This window comes from Oncorhynchus gorbuscha, linkage group LG22 (genome assembly GCF_021184085.1).
Source record: "Oncorhynchus gorbuscha isolate QuinsamMale2020 ecotype Even-year linkage group LG22, OgorEven_v1.0, whole genome shotgun sequence".
NCBI lineage: Eukaryota > Metazoa > Chordata > Actinopteri > Salmoniformes > Salmonidae > Oncorhynchus > Oncorhynchus gorbuscha.
The window spans coordinates 40,707,221-40,724,720 of NC_060194.1; the positions used below are offsets into that span (position 1 = coordinate 40,707,221).

At 46.6% G+C, this 17,500-nt stretch overlaps 1 pseudogene; it reads right to left on the reverse strand.

Annotated features, from left to right (window-relative positions):
* Nucleotides 1-1,615: 1,615 nt before the first annotated feature.
* The window catches only part of LOC124009445, a 143,060-nt pseudogene continuing 127,175 nt past the window's right edge, over nucleotides 1,616-17,500 (reverse strand).

Below are 17,500 nucleotides of genomic sequence, written 5' to 3' on the forward strand. Positions count from 1 at the left end.
TATATTCTGCTGGTGTGTTTAAATCAGTCTGATTTTATATTCTGCTGGTGTGTTTAAATCAGTCTGATTTATATTCTGCTGGTGTGTTTAAATCAGTCTGATTTATATTCTGCTAGTGTGTTTAAATCAGTCTGATTTTATATTCTGCTGGTGTGTTTTTCCCTTTTAAGGGGGGCTGAACTTCCTGATTTAGCATCGGTTTAAATTATCCTGCTTTAAGAAATGTGGCTGATAATAAGAGTTGGGTTTTGGAGGCATGCTTTGATGTGTGTGTCTCTTGTGTGTTCAAACGTGGGAAGCGGTTGTATTTTCACACTGCCAAAACAGCACACAGTTTCAGTCACTCACCCTTCTAGATCATTTGAAACAGTCTAACCAGGTATTGTGTCTGGAAGTAGCCTGGACAAGCTCCTGCAGCAAGCTAGCCAACTTCTTTCACCAATTAGCTTCAGCCGGGCCTGTGTGCAACCGTGGAAACGTTGGTTTGACTTTGGATAGCCTATCTCTGGGGCTAGTTAGGGACCGTCAATAAATTACACAATGTAAATGGGACAATATTTTCATGTTGCACACATTTTAGTTGTCTCATTAAATTATTTCAATATTTGTAAATTAATTTCTACAATTTATAGTTGGTTTGAGGTTTTTAAGTCAATGAAAGTCAGACATATTGACATTTTATATTATTGTCCCCATGACCATTGTGTCATTTACTTGCACCATAGGGATATCAAATGTCAAACCAAATTGACCATATGAATTACAATTGGATCTTGTGCAGCTGCTCTGAATTGATGATTACTTGGGTGCTACTAGCTGTGGACATGTGGGCAGGCGTGAAATAAACCCCAGCCCGAGGAAAACTGTTACAGTGCCCCGCTTTCCGTGACATACTTTTCCCCTCTAAATATTTGGCAAATCTCAGTTTTGGCGAGAATTACTTCATGACCAAAAATGATCCTATTTACACTTTATAGTCCATGGTGACAGTAGAATAGATGTTTCTGAATCATATTGATGCCACGTAGGCCGTGTTCAAATGGAGAAGTTGCTCTTAAATGAAAATGTACTTGACATTTCCCAGGGAGGCACCGGACTCCACAAACTGGCTCAGTGTCAGAACTGTAATCTCCTTTATAGATCACCTTTAGACCAGAAATATAACTGGCAGAACAGATAACATTTAGGAAATACAGTCAGGTATTTCATTCAAAGACGCGTCACAGCACTGAGCACTGCACTACCCACAATGCACCTTTTAAAGGCTATTTCCCTGAAGTTCACGTTCAAGATAAACGCTGAGGCGGACGGCTCAAGCATAAATGACCTTTAAAAGGCTCATTGTTGATAGTCAGTGTACAGACTTGTGTTAATTTGATACAAACAGCAGAGGCTGCTGAGGAGAGGATGGCTCATAATAATGTCTGGAATGGAGTAAATGGTATCAAAACACATACCATTCCATTTACTCCACTCCGGACTTTAGTATGAACTGTCTTCCCTTCAGCAGCCTCTACTGGATACAACCATATATATCTACGAACAACAAGCATCAATACATTAACTATTGTCTCCGGACTCCCACTAGGAACTAAAAGACAACCAAACAATACAGTTGAGGAATTAAACGGTTTTATACTTACATAAAAACATTTTTAAGAAGTTCAGCCCATCTCAGAAATGCTTTCTTGTATTTTATTGTGATGGGAAGTAGTAAAAAAATTGAACGAAAAAAAAAAACTATAAAAACAGAGTGGATTAAACGGGAAATGTATAAAACAAATGGTAACCTCTGACATATAACAGTACAACGTAACAAATTGGCACAAAACAGAACGACAAAGGAGCTAACGTACATCTTCATAACGAGATCAATCCTTCATTACAACAGCGAGGACTCATGCGTTTTAGTCACACAGTTAGTTTTCAGTAGCTTCATATCACAGTAAGAACAGGTCAGTCTAACCAGCGAGCCTGATGATGGATGAAACACTTTCCGTTTCTCTCTTCATTTATTTCTTCTTCTTTTCATGTTAATACCTTTTTTCAAAACAAACTTCATCGCCCCCAGAGCGCCACTTCCTACTCTGGATTCAATGACCTTCAAATCATTTTTCATACTAAAATATATTATTGTATCAATTCACACTACACTGTTGTACACTACAATGTGTGTAATAAATAAGCATAAAGAAATAGAAAAATAAGACACGTAAATATAAAAAGTCCTCTAAAAACTAAACAGGTACGCTTTCCTCGTGGAAAAGGTTTCTAATACTGCCATGGTTGAAAACATACACAGGACACACACATATAGAAAACTCTAAACTAAAAAACCAAACTGAAAATAATTCTGTAACACTGTCAAGGTCAAATCAACTGAAACACTTCATAAAACACAGGGACCACGTTCACTAACGTCTGTTACCTGAAGTGCGGGTTAGCTTGCCACCATTTTGTAAAACAAGTGCACTCATCTAATAATGTCTGACGCTCGAATACAGGAAAATCCCCTTAAATACTGTAAAAACCTTTCGTATTCGTCCTATTCTCTCTTTGTTCCTCTTTGTTCACGCACACACGAAGGAGTCCTTATTCATGCCATCGTCTTGTATTCCCTACTGTACTACTTTTAACCAGAGCCCTATAGTGCACTATAAAGGGAATACTGAAGGGTGCCATTTGGGACGAAACCCAACTTGACAAGTGAAAATGAGTCCAACCAAGTAAACAAACATGAATCAATATGGGCCTTATGCAGAAAATACATACTGACTACATCCGTTTGGGTACAAAGAGCACGGTTCAATGGCACTTACAGCACACAGGTCTGGTCTTGCATAAGGCTGGAGATATTGGGGCGGGGTAGAGGACATATCTCCACCCCTCCTGCTTCATATGACCCTATGACGCTGATGGTCACTGATTAAAACTGATAACTAGGGTTCACGTCCCAATAATCTCTCCTTTCTCTAAAAGTGTGCACTTGATAACTTCCCTTCAAGGACTTTGAAAGGAAATGACTGGTGTAAGAAATATTGTGTCAAATTCTATAGTCTAGCGAGCCCATGTCTCCACCAATCAAATGCTTTTAGATTCATGGGGATCAGTGAACAGGTTCACCCTTCGGGAGGAAGGATAGATTATTGGGACACAAACAAGGACAAGCATGGTTAAGAATGCTGGCTTTGAGGTTGTCACACTACTTTTCCCTGATAGGACAGTTTGGTTATGATGTCAGACAGATATCACATCAAACCCCTCCCGCCCCCCACCCCCACATAGCCTGGTCCCAGATCTGTTTGTGTTCTTGCCAACTCCGCTGCTGTCCTTGTCAAGCCAAACATGACAGTGAGTGATGAGGAGTTGGCATGATAGCACTAACATACTGGCACTCAGGCTAACCCCTCCCACCCATACTAGGCTAACCCCTCCCACCCATACCAGGCTAACCCCTCCCACCCATACCAGGCTAACCCCTCCCACCCATACCAGGCTAACCCCTCCCACCCATACCAGGCTAACCCCTCCCACCCATACCAGGCTAACCCCTCCCACCCATACCAGGCTAACCCCTCCCACCCATACCAGGCTAACCCCTCCCACCCATACCAGGCTAACCCCTCCCACCCATACCAGGCTAACCCCTCCCACCCATACCAGGCTAACCCCTCCCACCCATACCAGGCTAACCCCTCCCACCCATACCAGGCTAACCCCTCCCACCCATACCAGGCTAACCCCTCCCACCCATACCAGGCTAACCCCTCCCACCCATACCAGGCTAACCCCTCCCACCCATAGCCCCAGAATCCTCTTTTCTTCTTAATGTTAACAAACCAACTGAAACAAAATGCTATGCTAACGTTAGCTAACATGAAGAGGATGTACAGCTAGTGTGAACATAATAATACTGAAGGGTGGACAACACATGAGGCATGTTGTATCCGTAGGTAAACCAGGATTTACTGTAGTGCAGTTTTTTCTTTGTTTTTGTTTTACAACTCAATAAAATACTGATTTTAGCAAACATCATCATTGGCAATAAAAATGTATAGAAATGTTTCTTCAACTGTACAAGTTAAAACAAGAGTGGCAAAATTAGTCAAAAATAACACTGACAAACATAAATGACCTGGGATCAGATGTCTCACTCTCAGTAATAAAATAATTGAAAGGTCAGCTGTAACTTTTATACAAAAATGTATAATACGTCTATAAACAAGGTAACACCGATATTATTTTCAGGAGCAAAAGTCCCTTCTTTTTAGTCTATCTCAGGCACACCTGGGTTTCAACACAGTAGAGGACCGACACACGGCACCGACACACGGCAGCATCTTTTGTTTGCTTTTTTCTTTTGACGACAACACAAGATTTTCCTCTCCTGCTACTTGACACCTAGGATTTCCATTTTTTTTTGTCAGAGAATGTATTTTCTTCATTCACCCTTCATCTTGTCTTCCTCTGTTTCTTTCTGTCCGGTTTCCAACCCCTCCACCGGGATGTCCTCCTTGTCCACATGCGGTTCTTTGTCCTCCGTTTCCATAGCTTCCTCTGTTACAAAGGTTTCCTTCTCTGCCACTCCTTCCTCCTCCTCACCTCCCATCACCTCCTCTTCCTCACACACATCCTCCTGCTGTAGGGACTCTTCTTTACAAATCTCCTCCTCTTCTCTCATCCCTTCCTCTTCCTCCTCCTGGAGTGCCTCCTCCTCTTCTCTCATCCCTTCCTCTTCCTCCTCCTGGTGTGCCTCCTCCTCTTCTCTCATCCCTTCCTCTTCCTCCTCCTGGTGTGCCTCCTCTTCTCTCATCCCTTCCTTTTCCTCCACCTCCTCCTGGTGTGCCTCCTCCTCTCTACTCCCTTCCTCTTCCTCCTCCTGGAATGCCTCCTCCTCTTCTCTCATCCCTTCCTCTTCCTCCTCCTGGTGTGCCTCCTCCTCTCTCCTCCCTTCCTCTTCCTCCACCTCCTCCTGGTGTGCCTCCTCCTCTCTACTCCCTTCCTCTTCCTCCTCCTGGTGTGCCTCCCCCTCTCTACTCCCTTCCTCTTCCTCCAACTCCTCCTGGTGTGCCTCCTCTCTACTCCCTTCCTCTTCCTCCTCCTGGTGTGCCTCCTCCTCTCTCCTCCCTTCCTCTTCCTCCACCTTCTCCTGGTGTGCCTCCTCCTCTCTACTCCCTTCCTCTTCGTCCTCCTGGTGTGCCTCCTCCTCTCTACTCCCTTCCTTTTCCTCCTCCTGGTGTGCCTCCTCCTCTCTACTCCCTTCCTCTTCCTCCTCCTGGTGTGCCTCCTCCTCTCTACTCCCTTTCTCTTCCTCCACCTCCTCCTGGTGTGCCTCCTCCTCTCTCCTCCCTTCCTCTTCCTCCACCTCCTCCTGGTGTGCCTCCTCCTCTCTACTCCCTTCCTCTTCCTCCTCCTGGTGTGCCTCCTCCTCTCTACTCCCTTCCTCTTCCTCCACCTCCTCCTGGTGTGCCTCCTCCTCTCTACTCCCTTCCTCTTCCTCCACCTCCTCCTGGTGTGCCTCCTCCTCTCTCATCCCTTTCTCCTCCTGCTCTTCTTCACACACCTGCTTCTGCTGTACCTCCTCCTCTTCCTCTCTACTCTCTTCCTTCTCCTCCTCTTCCTCTCTGCTCCCTTCCTTCTCCACCTCTTCCTCTCTGATCTCTTCCTCCTCTTCCTCTCTGATCTCTTCCTCCTCCTCCTCTTCCTCTCTGCTCCCTTCCTCCTCCTCTTGCCTCTCCTCCCCAAACTCCTCCACCTCGTAGATCTCACTCTCCTCGTCATCCTCACCCACTTGCACCACCCGTATGTCGTCCATGCTCATGGCCGCCATGCCCTCCTCTTCCTCCAGCTCCTCCTCACTCTCCCTCTCATCTGAGTCCATTTGGGAAGGTGGGGAGGTGGGTCGGCTGTCTGACTGCTGCTCTTCTGTTTGAGGACTCGTTTCGGGGCTCATCCCGAGCTGACGTCCCACCTGCCGCCCTCCCTGGGGCTCCTTCTTGCAGTAGGAGTATCGGTGGTTCATGTGCTGGCTGTAGGAGCCCGAGTGGGAGAAACACTTGCCACACTTGTCACAGCGGTAGGGCTTCTCTCCGGAGTGCAGTCGCGTGTGTTCTATCAAGTGGTGCTTGTGTTTGAAGGCTTTGTCGCAGATGCCGCACTCATGTGGACGCTTTCCTGGAAACAGAAACACACGAGGGTTCAGTGTTTCAATCTATTTCAAACTCATCCAGAAATTACAACAGATATCGATCTGAAACCCATTACTCTTGATTTGCACTGTGTGTGTGTGTGTGAACTGCTTTTACCATTACATTAGTTCTGCACCTAGGCATCACTTCCTGCCTGGCATCACGTCCTGCCTGGCATCACTTCCTCCAATCTACATTACACTGACCTGCCTGCAGCCTGCCTGGCATCACTTCCTACAATCTACATTACACTGACCTGCCTGCAGCCTGCCTGGCTGGCATCACTTCCTGCCTGGCATCACTTCCTACAATCTACATTACACTGACCTGGCTGCAGCCTGCCTGGCTGGCATCACTTCCTACAATCTACATTACACTGACCTGGCTGCAGCCTGCCTGGCTGGCATCACTTCCTACAATCTAGCCTGCCTGGCTGGCATCACTTCCTACAATCTACATTACACTGACCTGGCTGCAGCCTGCCTGGCTGGCATCACTTCCTACAATCTACATTACACTGACCTGGCTGCAGCCTGCCTGGCTGGCATCACTTCCTACAATCTACATTACACTGACCTGGCTGCAGCCTGCCTGGCTGGCATCACTTCCTACAATCTACATTACACTGACCTGGCTGCAGCCTGCCTGGCTGGCATCACTTCCTGCCTGGCATCACTTCCTACAATCTACATTACACTGACCTGGCTGCAGCCTGCCTGGCTGGCATCACTTCCTACAATCTACATTACACTGATCTGGCTGCAGACTTCCTAACTGTGAAACCAACTGCACTTGTTATGAAAACAATATCATAACAAAAACTCTCACAAATACGTAAAAAACTTTTAAAAAATCCCCTAAAAGGATTCTAGCAGGTCTGTTGCAATGGTAAAATATTTCAGTAAAATTAACAAACATAATTTGTGGAGATGGAGATCAAACTAGCTGCCTGATGCTGATACGTTCTTCTGGACCTGGGTCTCATTGAACCCAGGAAGGAGGGATGAGGGCGTTTCATCCTAGAAGGCACCCTATTCCCTACATAGACATTAGGCGGTTTAAGAGGACATTAGGCGGTTTAAGAGGACATTAGGCCGTTTAAGAGGACATTAGGTGTTTTAAGAGGACATTAGGTGTTTTAAGAGGACATTAGGCAGTTTAAGAGGACATTAGGCAGTTTAAGAGGACATTAGGCAGTTTAAGAGGACATTAGGCAGTTTAAGAGGACATTAGGTTGGTTTAAGAGGACATTAGGCCGTTTAAGAGGGTGATATTAGGCTGTTATACCAAATTCAGGGAAGAAGCTGCCTGGGTTCTCCATAACGAAAGCAGTAGGCAGATACAAACTATAGGGTTCTATTCAAAGTCATTTCCGATTGAGCATATTCAGCATTTACCTCAAGGGTCGGCAACAGACGACCCGTGGACCAAAACTGTCAGGCAAAGTTTTTTGTGTGCCCCCCCAAAAATAATCTATATTTAGTTTTTGGTCAAAAAATACAAGAATCCCCAGGAATTCAGCAAAAAATGTGTTTCATTTAGAAAATCTGTTCACCAAGTATTCCAGAGGAGAAGAAAGAAAAGATGTGATCGTGTCTCAATGTAATCAAGATATTTAATGACTGTTATTTTAAAATACATTATGTTTCTGGGCTTAGTTGTGGTCAATTTGCACTGTACAAATGATTATAATTATATTCCAGCCCTCCAACTCTCCACTCTGACGAAAATGGTCCTGAGGTTGAATCTAGTTGCCTGCCCCTTGGTTTACCGTGAATGCAGTCTCCGTTAACGCGGGAACATCGCTTTCTAATTTCAATCACGCTGTAACTATTTCCACGATACAGATAGCTATATCGAATAAGTTAAAGAAGAAGTTACAGGTCTGTGAGAGCCAGAAATCTTGCTTGTTTGTAGGTGACCAAATACTTATTTTCCACCATAATTTGCAAATAAATTCCTAAAAAATCCAATGTGATTTTCTGTGATTTTTTTTTTTAGTTGAAGTGTACCTATGATGAAAATTACAGGCCTCTCTCATCTTTTTAAGTGGGAGAACTTGCACAATTGGTGGCTGACTAAATACTTTTTTGCCCCACTGTATGTCAGAAAATGTGGGCTCAATCAGAACAATATGTACAATACCAGGACAAAGGAGACGCTGGCAGCAGGTCTATGCTTTATGAGACGCTTTATATATACGGCCCCTGACCCAGGGATCCTCAGACCGTGGCCATATTGTTTACCTGTGTGTTCGTATTTATGCCTGAGCAGGGAGCTGCTCTTCTGGAAGATCTTGTCGCACAGATCACAGGAGTACATCCCGCTCTGCAGTCGACGCATCTTCTTCAGCGGAGGGGAAGAGTCTGAGTTATCCTGCTCCTCTACCGTCGACACACCCTCTGAGCTGGTGGCAGACTTCTCCTGTCCGAGAAAAATACAGATTGTTTTTAGAATAACAATAATAATGATCAGCATGTTATTAGGAAGAAGAAGAAGAATTCCAACAACAACAATAGGTTACAACTAATAATCCTATTTATATTATATTATATTTAAACCACAGTGTTTCCAATGTCAAACGCCTGTAAAATCGCCTGTAAAAAGCCCAGAGGGAGAGATCTTAGAGAGATCTCTCTGCCACACCCATCAGACACTGACACGCCTTTCAGACAGACGCTACGCTGTGAGCTGCTCAAATGGGTTTTAACATACAATGGAGGATTCATCCTGCTTACACACACACACACACACACACACACACACACACACACACACACACACACACACACACACACACACACACACACACACACACACACACACACACACACACACACACACACACACACACACACACACACACACACACACACACACACACACACACACACACACACACACACACACACAGTCAGAGTAAGGATGAGTCCCAAATGCCACCCTTTTCGGGATGTAGTGCACTACTTTAAACCAGAGTCCTAAAGTAGTGCACCATTGGATACCATTGGAGATACAGCCTGACTCCTGAGGGTTGGGTTAGTCAGTAAAGCTGAAGCAGGAAAAATAGGGTAAACTCTACCTATCTCTTTACATTGTCTTGTCTCGCACATAATCATGCATTCTGAATAGCTCTTTCACAAACCAACCTGGCAGCCGTTGATTCTGACGGTCTTCTGGGCTCCGTCGGCCCCAGTGGTGCCGCTGCAGGCTGTAGTGGTGTATGTGTAGGTGAGCTGGGGGATGAGGATGGTCCGTTTGGTGGTGCCGGTGGAGATGGCCCTGAGGCAGGGCACACCGCTGCCCTGGTTGGTGATGGCTACTAGGCGGGTGGTCATTATGTTCACCGGGCTGGGGATGGTCGTTTGGGGGGAGGAGGTGACGTAGATGGTGTTGGTGGTTCCCTGGAGTCCTGGGAGCTGGGCCTGGACTGTCTCCTTCAGGCAGGTGAGGTTGAGGGGCTGCTCCTGTGGAACATGGGGGACCTGGGGCTGTGACTGGGGCTGCTTGGGAAGGGACAGGTCCAGGGGAAGATCTTGAGCCTCACGCTCAGAGTCGACCTCAGTCTTCACGATGACCAGGCCGCTGGAGGAGAGGTTTAGTGGTGAGAGGGCCGAGGCTGAGACAGAGGGGGACGTCGAGGCAGGAGGTTGGGAAGATGATATCTCCTGTGTTTGGGTTGAGGCATGCTGCTCCTCTATCTCTGTCCCGCTCTTCTCTTGGTCTAGCTGGGTCTCTGTGCTGGAATCTGAAAGTCCAGAGTCATCTGGAGAGGAACCAGGGGGTCCGACCGTGATCTGACCTGACCGCATTTTCTCAAACCACTTCTTGACCACGTCCACGGGCAGGCTGACATTGTCAGAGATCTTGGCCAGCTCTTCCTCGGTGGGCTCTGCGTTTAAGGCGAAGTAGGCCTTGAGGAGTGAGAGCAGATTCTTTAGAGGATGCTGGCCTGGTGTTATCCCTGCCTCGGCCAGGAGGGTGGCGATGGAGGGGTCGAGGGTGGCGCTGTCACCTCCCTCCCCGTTGGCAGGTTTACAATGCTGGAGCATGTGCAGTGCATCCAAATCACCAGGACAGTTGTCACACAGTAGACACCTTGTCTTGCCTGTCGGGGCCTTTGGTGTCTCAGCTTCAGTCTCTGTCTCCTGCGTCTCCATCTCTGACTCGTGCTCCGAGTCGTCCGGCTCGGTCTTGTTGATGTGGAGGTCCTGGGGGAGTTTCTCTGTTACTTTGGAGGCGGGCTGTGGGTTTGTGGCGCTGGCGGTGTTGGTGTTGGTGGTGGGAGGGGGAGCCTCCTGCTTGAGGAGCTGAGGGGCGGTGGGCTGCTGGGCTGGGCTTGGCTCCAGGCTGTAGTTAATGATGATCTTGGTGGTACCGTCCTGGTCCACGAAGCCAGGCAGGCTGATGGCTGAGATTACCTGCTGGCCAGCCTGTGTCACAAACCCCTGCTTGGAGGTCACCAGCCCGTTGGCCGTCCCCAACACCTGACGCAGCACGTTTCCATCCAAGGCCACCTTGGATATGAGAGGACCACCATAGATACAAGTTGTTATCCTCATTTTGCATAATCACACTTTAAAACCTTACTGTTGACATGCTACGTTTAGGACCATATCAACAGTGAACTTTTTGAGTAAAGAGATCTTTTAAAATGCATTGTATACATATGTGTGGTTGAATTGTTTTCAATTGTTTGTTTTTTAAATTAAATAATTTAAGTAATTTTTTTCATTTCACTTCACCAATTTGGACTATTTTGTGTACGTCAATTACATGAAATCCAAATAAATAAGACATTTTAATTCCAGGTTGTAAGGCAACAAAATAGGAAAAATGTCAAGGGGGGTGAATACTTTCGCAAAGCCACTGTCGGTTTTTATACCAATTATAAATCAAATCAAACCTTGAGCATGTTCTGCAGGTCACTGAGGTTAATAGTGATAGGAGACATCAGACCCATGGTGGGCAGTACCACCGCCTGGACCATGCCCTGAGGCAGCGCCGTGCCCTGGGGTAGCGCCACGCCACCGTTAAACACCGTTCCATTCGTCCCCACCGCCCCGTTAGGCGCCACCACCACCGGTTTGAACTCATAATCCACAGGCTCAGATTTAATCTGAGTGTGGGGGAGCTGCTCCTGCAGGGGCTTGCTGTCTGTCTTCTCCCCCCGGAGGAGCACTCGGACTGGGGCTGTGGCGGGGCCAGAGGGCTGGGTCTGGCTGGGGGTCTGGTTGGAGACCTTAATGACTGGGCTGGGGTTGCCATTGACAGGCACCATACCAACACACTTCTTACTGCTGATGTGGGAACTGTAGGACCCTGAGTGGGAAAACCTCTTCTTACAGTTGGGGCACTCGTATGGCTTCTCTCCTGCAAAGAAAGAGATGTATAAATCTAGGAAACAGCTGAACAGCTGAGGTTATGTTCCAAACAGCATCCTATTACCTAGATATTGCACTACATTTGACCAGGGCACCCTGTCAGGATAGGGTGCTACTATTTGGGACTCAGGTGAACCTATCGTTAACAAACAGGCCGAGGTAATAATAGCAACAGAATGACGACACATTGGCCAGGAGCACAGACTCAATAATGATCATAATCAAGACTCTGAAATAACAGCGCTGCATATTAGAAACATATCAAAGGAGAAACGGGTCGGTTCAGTACATCTAGACCACCACTGTGAATATAGGTGAGTCACAGTATCTGCATCCCAAACGGCACCCTATTCCCTATGCAGTACACTACTTTTGACCAGGGCCCATGGTACCCTATTCCCTATGCAGTACACTACTTTTGACCAGGGCCCATGGTACCCTATTCCCTATGTAGTGCCCTACTTTTGACCAGGGCCCATGGTACCCTATTCCCTATGTATCCCTCACTAGCTTTAAGCACCAACTGTCAGAGCATCTTACAGATTACTGCACCTGTACATAGCCCACCTATAATTTAGCCCAAACAACTACCTCTTTCCCAACTGTATTTAATTTATTTATTTATTTTGCTCCTTTGCACCCCATTATTTTTATTTCTACCTTGCACATTCTTCCATTGCAAAACTACCATTCCAGTGTTTTACTTGCTATATTGTATTTAATTTGCCACCATGGCCTTTTTGCCTTTACCTCCCTTATCTCACCTAATTTGCTCACATTGTATATAGATTGGTTTATACTGTATTATTGACTGTATGTTTGTTTTACTCCATGTGTAACTCTATGTCATTGTATCTGTCGAACTGCTTTGCTTTATCTTGGCCAGGTCGCAATTGTAAATGAGAACTTGTTCTCAACTTGCCTACCTGGTTAAATAAAGGTGAAATAAAAAAATTAATGTAGTGCACTACTTTTGACCAGGGCCCATGGTACCCTATTCCCTATGCAGTACACTACGTTTGACCAGGGCCCATGGTACCCTATTCCCTATGTAGTGCACTACTTTTGACCAGGGCCCATGGTACCCTATTCCCTATGTAGTGCACTACTTTTGACCAGGGTGAATAGGGCTCTGGTCAGGAATAGGGTACTCTTTAGGATGCAGACACTACCCACTGGGGTCACACTGGTTGAATCAATGTTATTTCCACGTCATTTCAATGAAATTACTGTAGCTGGTGGGTATGAGTCATGATGACGGTGTGTGTGTGTGTGTGTGTGTGTGTGTGTGTGTGTGTGTGTGTGTGTGTGTGTGTGTGTGTGTGTGTGTGTGTGTGTGTGTGTGTGTGTGTGTGTGTGTGTGTGTGTGTGTGTGTGTGTGTGTGTGTGTGTGTGTGTGTTGCCACGGCGACCGGTGCGATGCCAATTTGACTCACCGCTGTGGATGCGAAGATGCTCCTTCAGGTGGTGCTTATATTTAAAAGCCTTGGAACACTCAGTACACTTGAACTTCCTGTTCCCTCCTGTTGTTATTGTTGTGGTGGTGGTCTGGGGTACATGACGCTGGCAGACAGACAGGACAGACAGACAGCGGTAAGTGATTGGGATGTTTTGTAACGTCAGTATCCTGTCTAAAGAGTACTCTTGTTACTGTCTGAAGGATGTGTTTTCATTCCCGGTAAATCAGTAATAGATATATTTGTCTTGAATTACAGACACATGAATCAAATCACTCCATTTAAAAAACAGGCTAAAAGGAGAATTCAAATAATTCTGAAACAAGGCAGGAAACCTGTGAGTCCTCCAACCACAGGGACATGGACATCGACAAGGACAGAAACAGGGACAGGGACAGAGAAGATACAGGGACAGAGACAGAGAAGATACAGGGACAGGGAAGATACAGGGACAGAGACAGAGAAGATACAGGGACAGAGACAGAGAAGATACAGGGACAGGGAAGATACAGGGACAGAGACAGAGAAGATACAGGGACAGAGAAGATACAGGGACAGAGACGGAGAAGATTATTATTATTATTATTATATATTATACAGGGTCAGGGACAGAGAAGATACAGGGACAGGGACAGAGAAGATACAGGGACAGGGACAGAGAAGATACAGGGACGGGGAAGATATAGGGACAGAGACAGAGAATATTATTATTATTATATATTATACAGGGACAGGGACAGAGAAGATACAGGGACAGGGAAGATACAGGAACAGAGAAGATACAGGGACAGAGAAGATACAGGGACAGAGAAGATACAGGAACAGAGAAGATACAGGGACAGGGAAGATACAGGGACAGAGAAGATACAGGGACAGAGAAGATACAGGGACAGAGAAGATACAGGGACAGAGAAGATACAGGGACAGAGAAGATACAGGGACAGAGAAGATACAGGGACAGAGAAGATACAGGGACAGAGACAGAGAAGATACAGGGACAGGGACAGAGAAGATACAGGGACAGGGACAGAGAAGATACAGGGACAGAGAAGATACAGGGACAGAGAAGATACAGGGACAGAGACGATACAGGGACAGAGACAGAGAAGATACAGGGACAGGGACAGAGAAGATACAGGGACAGAGAAGATACAGGGACAGAGACTGAGAAGATACAGGGACAGAGACAGAGAAGATACAGGGACAGGGAAGATACAGGGACAGAGACAGAGAAGATACAGGGACAGAGAAGATACAGGGACAGAGACGGAGAATATTATTATTATTATTATTATATATTATACAGGGTCAGGGACAGAGAAGATACAGGGACAGGGACAGAGAAGATACAGGGACAGGGACAGAGAAGATACAGGGACGGGGAAGATACAGGGACAGAGACAGAGAATATTATTATTATTATATATTATACAGGGACAGGGACAGAGAAGATACAGGGACAGGGGATAAGGAACAGAAGAACAGGGACAGAGAAGATACAGGGACAGAGAAGATACAGGAACAGAGAAGATACAGGGACAGGGAAGATACAGGGACAGAGAAGATACAGGGACAGAGAAGATACAGGGACAGAGAAGATACAGGGACAGAGAAGATACAGGGACAGAGAAGATACAGGGACAGAGAAGATACAGGGACAGAGACAGAGAAGATACAGGGACAGGGACAGAGAAGATACAGGGACAGGGACAGAGAAGATACAGGGACAGAGAAGATACAGGGACAGAGAAGATACAGGGACAGAGACGATACAGGGACAGAGACAGAGAAGATACAGGGACAGGGACAGAGAAGATACAGGGACAGAGAAGATACAGGGACAGAGACTGAGAAGATACAGGGACAGAGAAGATACAGGGACAGGGACAGAGAAGATACAGGGACAGAGACAGAGAAGATACAGGGACAGGGAAGATACAGGGACAGAGAAGATACAGGGACAGAGACAGAGAAGATACAGGGACAGAGAAGATACAGGGACAGGGACAGAGAAGATACAGGGACAGAGAAGATACAGGGACAGAGAAGATACAGGGATAGAGACAGAGAAGATACAGGGACAGAGAAGATACAGGGACAGAGAAGATACAGGGACAGGGAAGATACAGGGACAGAGACGATACAGGGACAGGGAAGATACAGGGGCAGAGAAGATACAGGGGCAGAGAAGATACAGGGACAGAGAAGATGCAGGGACAGAGACAGAGACAGGGACAGGGACAGGGACAGAGAAGATACAGGGACAGAGAAGATACAGTGACAGAGACAGAGAAGATACAGGGACAGAGAAGATACAGGGACAGGGACAGAGAAGATACAGGGACAGAGACAGAGAAGATACAGGGACAGGGAAGATACAGGGACAGAGAAGATACAGGGACAGAGAAGATACAGGGACAGAGACAGAGAAGATACAGGGACAGAGAAGATACAGGGACAGGGACAGAGAAGATACAGGGACAGAGACAGAGAAGATACAGGGACAGTGAAGATACAGGGACAGGGACAGAGAAGATACAGAGACAGAGAGGATACAGGGACAGAGAAGAGACAGGGACAGAGAAGATACAGGGACAGAGACAGAGAAGATACAGGGACAGAGAAGATACAGGGACAGGGACAGAGAAGATACAGGGACAGAGAAGATACAGGGGCAGAGAAGATACAGGGATAGAGACAGAGAAGATACAGGGACAGAGAAGATACAGGGACAGGGAAGATAGAGGGACAGAGAAGATACAGGGACAGAGAAGATACAGGGATAGAGACAGAGAAGATACAGGGACAGGGACAGAGAAGATACAGGGACAGAGACGATACAGGGACAGAGAAGATACAGGGACAGAGAAGATACAGGGACAAAGAAGATACAGAGACAGAGAAGATACAGGGACAGAGAAGATACAGGGACAAAGAAGATACAGGGACAGAGAAGATACAGAGACAGAGAAGATACAGGGATAGAGACAGAGAAGATACAGGGACAGGGACAGAGAAGATACAGAGACAGAGAAGATACAGGGATAGAGACAGAGAAGATACAGGGACAAAGAAGATACAGGGACAGAGAAGATACAGAGACAGAGAAGATACAGAGACAGAGAAGATACAGGGACAGGGACAGAGACAGTAACAGGGACATAAACCGAGACTAGGACAGAAACAGGAACAGACACAGAAACAGAGACAAGGGCTAAGGACAGAGACAGGGAATCAGGGACAGAGACACACACACATACACACACACACACACACACACACACACACACACACACACACACACACACACACACACACACACACACACACACACACACACACACACACACACACACACACAGGTGCCTACCTGTACAGGATCCTTGTGTTGGTTCTTGTGTTGGGTCATATGACAGTCCAGTTGTGTCCGGTAGGTGAAGGTGTAGCTGCACTGGGAGCAGCTGAAGTTGTCCTCGCTCTTCTCGTGACGTAGCTTGATGTGGTCCTTCAGGGCCGTGCAGCGCTTGTAGCCCCGTGAGCAGTAGGGACAAGTCAGGAGCTGGGAGGGGGTGTCTGGCGTGCCTGGGACAGAGCGTGGAAATGAGTAGACTATGAAACAAAGAAGATATATTGGTGCCTGAAACTCAGAAGCTCTATAAGGGTATTGATTATGAGGGTCTCAGAATACATCCCAAATGGCACCCTGTTCCCGAAATAGTGCACTATTTTGATGTGCCCTGGTCCAAAGTAGTGTACTACATAGGGAATAGGGTGCCATTTGGGACTCAAACCCAAAAACAGCAGCAGTATGAGGGTCTCAGTAAGTGTTGAGTTGTAAAAAGGTGCAGTGATGCAGCCTACCGGTCTTCTCTGAGACCCCTCTCTCAGACGCGCTCTTCTGTTTGCCGACCGGCGCCTTGGTGTAGATGACCGCCGTGTCTCCCTGCTGGATCATCTCCTTAACCCCCTCCTCTTCCTCCTCCTCCTCCTCCTCATCCTCCTCTTCTGAGCCACACTCCTCCTTCACTGTGACACAAACACAAACGGTTTACAATTACATTACATGTATCAACACAATCTCAAATATAAATGTATAAGAAGTCTATGTACATAAACTATGTGTTGACAGGTATGTGGACTGAAATGTCACAGCAGTCAATAGTTAAAAACCACGAAGGCTCTACAATGATTTCTGATCTGGAATGTAGACTGTATGTCGTCCTGTGCACACATTCCTTCCCTGAGACAACAGTCCTCTCTCCTCTTTCTGTGTGCAGTGTACCAGTAGACAGCTGGAGGGAGCCACAGGGCCTATGACCTCAACCAGCCTCCATGACCAGCCTTCCCTTTCACACAGCCATGAGTACAGACTACAGTACATTATAGTACAAGTCCCTGGGAAAAGATCTCTGTCTCTCTGTCTCTCTCTCTCTCTCTGTCTCTCTCTCTCTCTCTCTCTCTCTCTCTCTCT